Genomic DNA, 12,096 nt, shown 5'->3' with positions numbered 1-12,096 from the left:
GGAAAAGATTGCAGAGTGACCCGAACCCATTGGAACATGTTCTCTCTCTCTCTCTCCCCCCAGCCTCTGGCATTAAATAAATAAATAAATAAACAAACAAATGGTGCTGTCCTTGTTAAATTAACATAAAATAACATATAATTAGGCTACACTAGCTTATGGAGAGAAAATAAATTATACTGATAAATAAGAAAGGACTGGGATAACCCCTGCAAAAATCACTCTCTTTATTCAGCTTCCTGCTATTCTTCTCTCCCATATAGCCAGTACAGAAGAAGCCTTCTGCAGTTGGAAAGTAGAATGGAACCAGGAAAGAGTCCAGGAAAATAAGGGCTTACGCTAGGATTCTCATATCTGCTCTTAACAAAATGGACCTCTCCATGGACAACACAGCTAAGCAAGAGAGAAGACCAGCCTGGAGTTCAGGGCAAAAACTTAGGCAACTATAAATATTAGTTATCTGTCTGGTGTGCATTCTCTATATTCAATCCCTGGGAACCTAAGAAGCATGCCAACAGCTAAATTAGTGGCAGGGTCAAGGTTTGAGCATTTCTGTTAACCTAGGAAACACAATTTTAAAATGGAATGTGAGCTGCTCCTGACTTTTCAAAAAAGTTTATGTATTTATTACATGTGAGAGGGAGACAACATCCTCAAGAGGGTCTTGAGGCCATGATCCATTATCAGCCTGGATCGTGTGCACACACACGCCTGGCATACTCTGGACCTGAACGGGCAACCTCCTTGTGTGAGTCTACCTTCCAGAGCAGTGTGTTTTATCTCTCTACCACTATCCAGACATGATCTTAGCTTTTAACTACCTGAGTGATGAATTGTTCAAAGGAAGAGTTTTCATTTTTAAACTTGATTTACTTCTCCAGAGAGAGAGATAGAAGCACCCCAACAGAATCTTCATGCCACAATCCACCCTCAGCCTCAGCCAGCCAGGATCACAAGCATGCATGTGTACTCCTGGAGTACAGAGGTGACATTGGGATACAAATCCAGGGCCTTCTCAGCACTGTTGAATTACTACTGTTCCACCATGGCTGGCCTCAAAGTAATAATTTTTAAATCATGAGAAAGGGAGCTGCACCATGTGAATTTCCCGATAATATTCAGGTGTTAGAGTTCTTTATTTGGAAAAAAAAAAAATACAGGGCTCATCAGTGGTGTGGTGGTTAAGGCAGCTGGATCTCACATGATAGACTGTGGATTCCAGTCCCAGACCCTAGGCACATGTGTGTATGTGCCCAAAATCGCAAAAGGAGAATGGAGAAGAGATTGCAGCATGGTCATTCCCCTGAGGGGTGCTTTCTTACTGTCTCTTTCTCACTGTCACACTCTGTGTGTGTGTGTGCATGTGTGCATGTGCGTGTGTGTGCGTGTGTGTGTGTGTGTGTGTGTGTGTGTGTGTGTGAGATCTGGCAAGCCCAAACACTCTATAGCATATTCTTTTTTTAAAAAAAAAAGTATTCACTCGACAAAAAAATTTAAGGAGGTTTTAACCCCTGGATACTATATATAAATAAGCCACCAAATCTTCCTTTAAAGAAATGGGACTATATAATAACCAAAAAAAACTATTAATTGCTTATTTGTTCTAATTTTTATTAACTAAGTGTTCTAGGATTATAAGGAGTTATTATGTTTGTAATTGAGGTTGCATCCACAGTAAAAAATGATTTAGAGGAAAAAGCATGTCTAAATATGGCAAATCTCTGCTTATTTTGAAAGTAACTGTTTAGGAATAGTTGTTCTGCATTAAATATTTTTTTCTTCCAAAATCATTTGTATTGATATACAATTAGGTTTAAATAGCTTTTACAGAACACTACTATGGATAAAGTATGGCAATAAAGACATATTGATTACCCTGAAAGAATTTAGAACATAGAAAGATAAATTGAGTGAAAAGATATGCAAAAACTATCTTACAATATGGATACAGATATATATTTGGGAGTCACTCGAATCCTACAAATACCTTAAGTATTTATTATAATTCCTTTTTGTTTTTGGCATAGGGTACATGTGCTCATCAGAGAGAGACATGGAGAGAAAGTGAGGTATCACCCTCCAGAAGCGATGACCACACTGCAATGCCATCTGATCCATTCTCTTCTTGGGACTTTGGACACACACAAACACTAATCCAGTGGCAGTTTTCAAGCTGCCAGGCCCAGGACTTTGAACTGCGGACAACTGTGTGGGAGTCCAGCACCTTAACCACCATGCTACCTGCTGGCCCCTAAGTTATAATTCTTTGCATGACATCAAAGGTCTTCTATTAAGTGGCCCATACATACATTTCCAATCACTTCCTCTGTTTTCAAATTATAATACAGGAATGTTAACCTAAATGTAGTTTCGAAAGACAGACCAGGCTCTTCCATGTCCCCTTTCAAGACCATTTATCTGTCCATTTCCTAATTAGACTATGAGAACCTTACAGAAGGCTTTATTAACTCTCATAGCCCTAGAACCTGGCACAGAGCCTGACATAAAATTGGCATCCACAAAGATTTATGAAAATAGACTGAATTAATGCTTTATTCTCTGAGAGCCTTTATAAGCAGAAATCATCACTTCCCTTCTACAATCTCACAGAATTTTATTCTCGCTACTATTTTATTTTTATTCTTTCTTTCCTTTTGCACATAAATGTGGAGAATACGGTTGATGTTCTTTTTCTTTTTTCTATCACTATCTCCCTGCATAGTGCTTAGCACATACTGGTGTCAAATATATTAATTGAATTAATTACAAAAAAAAAAAAAGAGATCAAATACTTTAGCCAGTAATATCAATAGATAGCCTTTTAAGCATTTTTCTTAGTTATCATTTCTTAGTGATTCCCAAGATTTTAGGCACTGTAGTTGATGTCATATGAAAGCAAAATTTTCTGATCAGGATTTTTGAGACCTACTCTAGAGAGAAAAGTAGCAAAGCAGCAGAAAATTAAATAACCAAATATTTAAATAGACATACATTTAATGCATGTCAAGTAATAAGATATATAATGAAAAATAATTCTTAACCAAGTGATTTTCTCAAATATGCACCCATGGAGATTTTGATTTTCAAGAATTTACTTAAAATATTATTCCAGCCATGAGTCCCACTGGTAAATAAATACCCTCACCAGATTCCTTCCTGAGTCCAGAGTTCTGCGGACCATGTGCTAAAGCCTCATTTCTCCTATTGCAGTCTGTTCTCATAGATTCAGGCTCCATTTATTTTTTTAATTTTTTTTAATTTACATTTTGAAATTTCATTTTCTTTCTTTTTTAATTTATTTTTTTTACTTTTTTAAATACATTCAATCACATTTTTTAGCTTACAAGGTGATCATTTCAATGTGTGAACATTTCTCCCCAGTACAGTTGATCAAAATATAACAGTACTACCTCCCTGTCTCAACAATGCTGTCTCCATATTCCTCCTCCAGATGTTTTTCCCCAGGCCCCACTCCTCCACACACACCACATCTGGCATTCACACCCATCGCTTGTGTTTGTACATCCTTTAGCCAGTCAGCTTCAGTTATAGAGTGCGGACACTCGGTATATATTAAGTGGGGATATACAGTGTCTCTCTTTCATAGCCTGGCTTGCTTCACTCAGTAGTAAATCTTCCATATTCTTCCACATTCTGTCAAAAGCCAGGTGTTTTTTTGTTTTGTTTTGTTTTTTATGGCTGAATAGTATTCCATAGAGTATACGTGCCACAGTTTTTCAATCCATTCACCTGTCGGTGGGCATTTGGGTTGGTTCCATGTCTTAGCGATTGTGAATAGTGCCGCAATAAACATCGATTTGCAAACACTTTGAGGATTAAGAATTCTTCTGTCCTTTGGGTAGATACCAAGGAGTGGGACTGCTGGATCATATGGTAGTTCTATTTGTAGATTTTTGAGGAATCTCCAAATTGTTCTCCAGAGTGGCTGGACCAATTTACATTCCCACCAACAGTGTAAGAGGCTCAATTTAAATTTATCAACTGGAAGTAATAGCAGGCTGGCAATGCCTGCCCTGTCCTTTACTCTAAGCTAACCTTTCAAAGACTCAAAATAACAGCAAAGAGTTCTTTAGTAATTACACAGAGATATAAACAGTAAAATGACTCAATTCTAGATTTATCCTTTATAATTGAAAGCTCAACATATATTCTACAGATAAATATATGTGATAATCTAGAATTTCATATTATGAAATTAGATTTAAAAACTCAACATAAAAAGCCCAAGTATAATCTATTTTATTCTAATATAACCCTTTATGAAAGTTACTACACAACCAGAATCTTCCCTGATATTTAAAAGTTAAAGGGAACTGGGGTTCAAGGATAAGGGAGCATTGAGGTGGGGGCTGGAGTTATTGGGAGTAAGAATTATTGGGAGATAAGACAAAGAAACCTCACAGTTTCTCTTTCCTAAAGGAATAACCTTTGCTTTAAGAATTTGCTATATATTTTTCCCCCCTGGTTACCTCTTTCAATCACATTAATCGTTAGAGAATTTATGAAGATCTAAAATTAAACAATAGAAAAAAATGAGATGTTACTTTTTACTGTTTTTAAAAATAAGACTGCTTCCTCAGTTAAATTAATTCATAAGTATTTTATCTTTTTGATGCTATCATAAATGTGATTTTGATCTTAATCTTTTTTTGGATAGATAATTGTTAGTAGAGAGAAATCAAATGGATTTTTGTAATCTGCATATTTACTAAATTCTAGTGCATTACTTGTACACTGCACAAAATATACTACATTAATTTGGAGCAGCATGATATAGTACATAGTAATAGTAATCAAAACACTATGGCACTGCATAATAACAGACACCTGAGTCAATGGAACAGCATAGAGAACCAACTAATTGGTGTACATCGCATGTGCTAAGAAGAGTCATCGGTAAGAACAGTGTTGAGAAAACTGAATATCCATATAAAAAGAATGAAATTGGAACCTTATATCACATAAAAAAATTTAACTCAAAATGGGTTTAAAATGTAACTAAAAGACCCAAAACTATAAAACTCCTAGAATTAAATATATGGGAAAATCTGAACATTAGTCTGGACAAGATTTTTTGGAGACTATACCAAAATCTTAGATAACAAAAGCAAAAAAATTAGGTGGAACTACGAACTGAAAAGCAATCAACAACATGAAAAGAAAGGTATAGATTGGGACAAAACAGTTGAAAACCACGTATCTGATAGAGTTAATACCCAAAGTAACTCACAGAACACAATGTTGAAAATACAAATAGTGCACCTTAAATTTTTTATCTGAGCCAGCCATTGGTATAGTGGTTCAGGCAGCTGGATACCACATGGTCAACTGCACAGCTCAAGTTTCAGACCTGGCAACTTGAGAAACATGCCAGATACGTGTGTGTGCGTGCCCAAATTTCCCTAAGGAAAAATGATAAGGCAGGATTGCAGCACAGCCATTCTCCATGACAGGATGCTTTCTCATTTTCTCTCTCTCTCTCTCTTATCTTTCTCTAGCAAACACACATGCCCTCTAGAAAACTTTTAAAAAAATAACAATAATACATAAAATTGAAAATAAAAATGTAATTTAAATTGACCGATTCTGCAAAGAAGATATACAAGTGACCAACGGGTATATAAAAAGGAATTTAACATCAAAACTCACCAAGAAATGTAAATAAAACCCAGAATATCACCGTAATGTATTAGAGTGACTATTATTAAAAACACAAGCGATAACAAGTGCTGGCGTGCAGTAAAGGGAACACTGCTACACTGTTGGTGGGAAGGAAATTGGCGCAGCCATTATGTAAAACAGTATGGATTTTATTAACAATAAAATCGTCATGTTGCTTAGTAATCTTTCTGCTAACTACTCATATGAAGGAAATGAAATTAATACTTTGTAGAAATATCTGCATTCTTGGAGTCAGTGGGTGGTGTGATGGTTAAAGGTACTGGACTCCCACGTGGCCAACCACAGTTCTAATCCCAGATCTGGTGGCTTGATTTCTTGCTTTTTCTCTGTGTTTTTCTCTGGTGAGTGTACATGCCCTATAGTAAATGTTTAAAAATAAACAATAATAAAGCTAAATAAAATTAAGTAGAATAGTTTTAAAAAGAAATATTCGCAGTCTCTTGTTCATTGCAGCTTTATTTACATTAGCCAAGACAGAAAAACAACCCAAATGTCTACTGACAGATAAATGGATAAGGAATTGCATTGTGTGTGTATGTGTGTGTGTGTGTATATATGCTAGATTATTATTCAACCTTAAAAAAGGAGATCTTGAACTTTCTGACAGTATGTAAGAATCTGGAGAATATTATGTTAAGTGAACTAAGTCTGACACAGAAAGAAAAGCATTGCATTTTTTTTGAGAGGTTTTATTGTTTTGTTTTTGCTTTTTTTTTTTTTTTTTGCTATAGGGCACGTGTGCTCGCCAGATAGACAGAGACAGAGAGACAGAAAGCGAGAAATCACCCCCCAGGGGGAATGGCCACACCACAATCTCTTCTCCTCCGTTCTCCTTTCGGGATCTTGGGTGCACATGTGTCCGGCGTGAGTTTCAAGCCACCTGGTCCGGTACACGAACCACAGTTAACCATGGGGGAGTCCAGTGACAAAGCCATTACGCTAACTGCTGGTCCCAGCACTGCAATTTTTACTTAAATGTGGACTCTAAAAAACAAAGAGTCAGGAACCAGCAGATGGTGATAATGTTTTGGTATTTTTTTGAAATTAAAATTTTCATTTATTATTATACCTTAAATTTTCCTATCATTAAGATGTCAATGTTTCAGTGAAAAAGTAGAAAATAGGTTATAAAATTCAGAATCACCTATTTGTCTTAAGTACACATATACTGAGTATTAAATAGACATGACAATAAAGTAACAAAAATAAAACATATATTTGCCCAAATTGAATTAACTATTTCTCTGAATTCAAGGTGTATGGCAAGTTGAATGTTTGAGCTTAGAAACTGTTGCATTATTGGTTTAACATTTTTCAAACACTGAAATAGGCATTTCTCTATTCACAGATTTTGTAAGTATGAATGTACTGACTGGTAAATAGTTCGGTGTCTAACCACTAAATAAATATATCTCAAATTAGGCTATGTGGCCCAGTGTCATTCTTTTCAGAAATATCTGTAATGCCTTTGGCAAGTCTCTTGAAACTTAAATTTACATAGGTATAATCTTGATAATATGGAAAGAGTTCCAAATTCTTACTCTTTAAAGATGTTAACATTAGGAAAAAATAGAACTCTAATTTTTTTTTTCTTTTTTTGGAGAGATTTTTTCACTGTAGGGCGCGTGCGCTCGCCAGACAGACAGAGAGAGACATAGAGACAGAAAGCGAGAAATCACCCCCCAGGGGGGATGGTCACGCCGCAATCCCTTCTCCTCCATTCTCCTCTCGGGATCTTGGGCACGCACGCACACGCGCCCAGCGTCAGTTTTAAGCCACCGGGTCCGGGACACGAACCGCGGTCAACTACGTGGGAGTCCAGCGACATAGCCATTACGCTAACTGCTGGTTCCCAAATAGAACTCTAATTTTCATCAGTTCTGTTTACTGCAAATTCAGTTTGAGGTAACCTCTGCAAGTCATGACTCCACATTTGCATACAGTTGTGACCCTCTTTTTGGCTGGTCTGTGGTCAATAGAATTCAAAGATATATCTCCATAGAATTCAAAGATGTATCTCCAGAACGTTTCATTTGATATTCAAAAGTCAGCTCTTCTCCAGCATTGATGGTTCTCATGGAAAATAATGCTACCCAGGGAAGACGAGTATCAAGGTTATCAATGAAAACATTAAACACCTGAAGATTTGGGTCACACTGTGATTCACAAAATGAGACACATTTCCATATCGAGCTGCATCCACTGTGAATTCATCAGATTCGTAGTCCAGATCAAAGAGATATGTGATTCCCTTGTTGTCATATAACTGCCCTCTTCTTTCAGCTTCTACACTTGTGACTACCTCTCCAACATATTCCATGACAAAACTCATTCTTTTAACCTTCACAATGGGTTTTTACACCCCAGCCACAACCATTGCTAGTTTGAAAAATGCAGAGTGAATACTGTGTGCCTTTTTGTACAATCCTTTTGGGGCAATCAGGTCCACATTGACACCTTGAGTTACATTCATAGATGGGGGTTCCAGGTGGAATTTTAATTTGTTGGGTTTTAATTACAAGCTAAAAGAACTCCAGCTTCCGCAGGACAACATTCTCAAAGAAGCAATCTGTGCAAGAACAACCAAAGGTAGCTTCATTTACTAACCTGATTCCAGGAGCTGATTTGTATTCATTAATGTAGTAGAAGTCTGAAGGAGGGCCCTCTAAGTCAACAGTATTTTAATAGCACTCCTTTATGATTCTTTCTTCTACTGAGTTGGTCTTGCCATCTCTTCAAAGCTATCCTTTGTTTAGCTTTCTTTACAATGTACTCAACAATGGCACGTTTCAAAGTTTTGTTATTGTCTTTTGAAGTTATTGCTTTGCCTTTCTTTACCTGAGATAAATAATTATGCTTGTCTTTAGAAAATTGCAGAAGCAGTAATGGGCACTTAAGATTTATGCAAAGGTTCCCAAGTATTTGTAGAATCTGCCAATCCTTTCCATTTTACAAGGTAATATTCTATATCCTTTACTACCTTGTACTCACACAAGTATTCCACCTCATAATTGCTTAGATTCCTTTTGGTGATTCCAATAGATTTATATGTGAGCTTTTCTTTCCTACATAATTCTTGACGAGTATCAAGTGGAACTAGGCAAGGCACACACCAAGCACACCCACTTTCTGGGAGATTCTCTGACATGGAAACGGACCTCCTTTTTGCACCTCGGCCCCAGGCCGCCGCCATCTTGTCCAGATAGCATAATGTTTATCACTGGATTCCCACGTACTTGACCACAGTTTGAGTCCTGGACCCAGAGGCTTAAACTCACGTCTGGTACTTGTATGTATCTGCCCAAGATTCTGAAAGGAGAATAGAGGAGAAAGGATTGCAGCGTGGCCATCCTCCTGTGGAGGGGGGAGGGGTGATATCTCACTTTCTGTCTCTGCCTCTCTCCATCTTTCCCTCAAGCACATACACCTTATAGCAAAAACCTCTCAAAAAATAAAAAGTCAAATATATATCAACACAGAATAAATGGTGATTATCTGGGTGGAGGATGGAAAGATAATAGAGAGAGGTAAAACAAAGGTAAAAAGTTGCAGATATATAGGATAAATAAGTACAGAGACCAAATATACAAAAGGAGGACTATAATTATACTACTATACACTAGAAATTTTCTAAAAGAGGAGATTTTAGTTTTTTTTATCATACATATACACATATGCACTAAATAACCATGTGAACTGATGGGACATGGTAGTTTGCTTGGCTGTGGTAACCATTTCACTATTTATATACAAATATCCTGTTATATCTCTTATATGTGTACAAGCTTTTAAAAAACAATGGTAAAGGTAACTGGATGGTAAATATAAAACCCAGTAAACTTTTGGCTCATAACTCTTCCAAGTAAAAATTCAAATTATTAAGGCAATAATTACAAATATTAGTTACAAAAAATAAAAAATAGGCTAGCCTTGCTGGTGCAGTGGGTGGTGTAATTTTCCACCATATCGAAAGCCACATGGAACATCAGTTGATGTAATGGCTATGTCACTAGACTCTCATGTAGTCGACCCTGGTTCGAGTCCCGGACCCAGTGGCTTAAACTCATGCTGGGCACATGTGAGTGCATGCCCAAGATCCCAAGAAGAGAATGGAGAAGGGATTGCAGCATGGCCATTCTCCCTGGGGGGATGATTTCTTGCTTTCTGTCTCTCTCTTTCTGATGAGTGCGTGTGCCCTATAGCAAAACACTCTCCAAAAAAAAAAAGAGAAAGCCACATGAAAAGTTCCAGATTTGCATCCTAAGGTCTCCCTATGCACTCTGAGGCTGGGGATGGATCACAGGGTGAAAACTTTATCAGATATGACTGTCTTTATTTCCTTTTTTCCCCTTTGCTCTCTCTTTCACAAAAAATGATCTAAAAATTTTAAAAAATTATAATGAAATAATGTGATCATAAGAAATATAAGTATCTGGCTCCTTCTGAAAGGCTGTTTTGAAAGAGATTTTATCTCTCATTTAATTGACATAAAATATTTTAAATATTGCTGATTGTAAGCACTCCAGAATATTATATTTCGAATTCCAGCCTTGATACTTTACTCCAATGATTATTCAATTCCTTTTAGTGGCAACTAAGAGTGACAAAAAAAAATCTCTAAATCTTCCTTTTTTGAAGCAGATCTGATAATGGCAAGCTAATGGTCTATCTTATTTTGTTGTTGTTTGCTTTTTAAATTTTTTATGTGGTTTTATGTAATATATGATAGTATGATAGGTACTTGGACATGAAGACTTGCATCTTGCCCCTGAGTATGTGACTCACAAGCTTTCCAATCATAAAGCCAATGTGATTTCATGACAAAAGTCATGAAAAGAAATTAGAAGTCTGCCTTCTTTCTTGTTTGGGAAAATTCCAGGCTGAACTGCTAGGCTTCACAATGATTATACTGTGTTTTTCAATAAATTCCTTACAGTCTCTGGGTTGAAGACATCATAATTAAATTAAGGAAGAAATAGTCATTTGTCATCTATTCCTCAGTATGGAGGGAAAAATTCATTAGGTCATATCTATATCATACTTTAATCAACTCAGTAGCCAAGAAATATATTGTTACAATTTCATTAATTGCTCATCATCTACATTTAGAGCATTCACATAAACTTGACATTCAAAATTGATTTGATGTCAGCACCATTCTGGCACATTCTGTTGTTAATATCAAGTACTAATTGTACAGTTAGTGGTATATTCTGAAGCAAATTGTGGTGGTGTATTTTGGAGCAAAGACATTTTAGCTGATCATAGCAGAGCCAAACTAAGAAATATAAATTATATAGCCAAAGGTAATTTTTTGAGAAAATTATTAGGAAATGAAAAATAGAGGTTAGCTCACTAGGGCCTTAGAAACCTTAACTGGAGCATCACTATTACTGTCCCTAAATTAGATTTTCTGTGAGTTCTGCTACTGCTATTCAGGGCTTAACTTTACTTCATCACATTCCATGGTACTACAGGCTGCAGGACAAGCAATTAGATCAGCTCAAGTGGGTGTGTGATTCTGTTCTAAATTTCTTAAGTGAGAGTTTGAGCTGTAAGTAATATTAAGTAGTAGATTATAGGCTGATCTTAGATTTGATTTATTTAAGGTACTTTATTTCATTTTGATCAGGAGGCAATGTCACATCCAAGTAGTGGTTCCTGAGGGATTGAGAATTAGGTCAAAGAATTATCACCTAGGGAGTTTTGTGTATATATACACACTCACATTCCATATTCAATATCCCATTATAATTCTCCCAATTTTCTCAACCCTTGAGTGTGTGCATTTTGAAAAAAAAATATTTAATGTCTGATACTCAGCATCTTCTAGTGTTGCAAATTACAGGAATAATTGAACTGAGTTTTTACTGCCAAATTTGGAGCTAAATAATAGAGGATTTCTAATTCAGCAAACAAATATCTATATGGGAACAACAAAAACAATTTTTGTTGCTATAGTAGAATAACTGAGACTGGGAAATTATAAATAATAGTAGACCATTTGACTCACAGTTCTGGAGGCTTGGAAGTCCAAGAGCATGGTGCCAGCATCTGGCAAGGGCCTTTATTCAGTGTCAGACTCTGTATGGTACAAGGCAGGAGAGCAAGTGAGAGCTGAAGACAGAGAGAGAGAGAGTACCCAAACTTCTTGTTTCATCAAGAACCCACTCCCTTGATAACACTGTCTCCCACTCCTGTGATTAGGATAGGGGCTTCTTGACCTAATTACTGCTTTAAGGGTCCACCTCTTAATATGGTTACAGTGGCAATTACATTTCAATAGGAATTTTAGAAGATTTCCTTTTTGCTCTCCACTGTAAAATGGAAAATCAGAGGGGCATAAGGCACCAAGAGTTAAGGAATACTTATGTCTCAGCAACTAGGAGTTTC

At 36.5% G+C, this 12,096-nt stretch overlaps 1 pseudogene; it reads right to left on the bottom strand.

Moving 5' to 3' along the window:
* Positions 1–7,587: 7,587 nt before the first annotated feature.
* Positions 7,588–8,896, bottom strand: LOC102496434 (histone-lysine N-methyltransferase SUV39H2 pseudogene; annotated as a pseudogene).
* Positions 8,897–12,096: the final 3,200 nt, after the last annotated feature.

This window comes from Tupaia chinensis, unplaced genomic scaffold (assembly GCF_000334495.1).
Source record: "Tupaia chinensis unplaced genomic scaffold, TupChi_1.0 Scaffold000414_1, whole genome shotgun sequence".
Lineage (NCBI taxonomy): Eukaryota > Metazoa > Chordata > Mammalia > Scandentia > Tupaiidae > Tupaia > Tupaia belangeri.
Note: the sequence above shows the minus strand (reverse complement) of the source record. Positions and strands in the feature narration are given on the sequence as shown.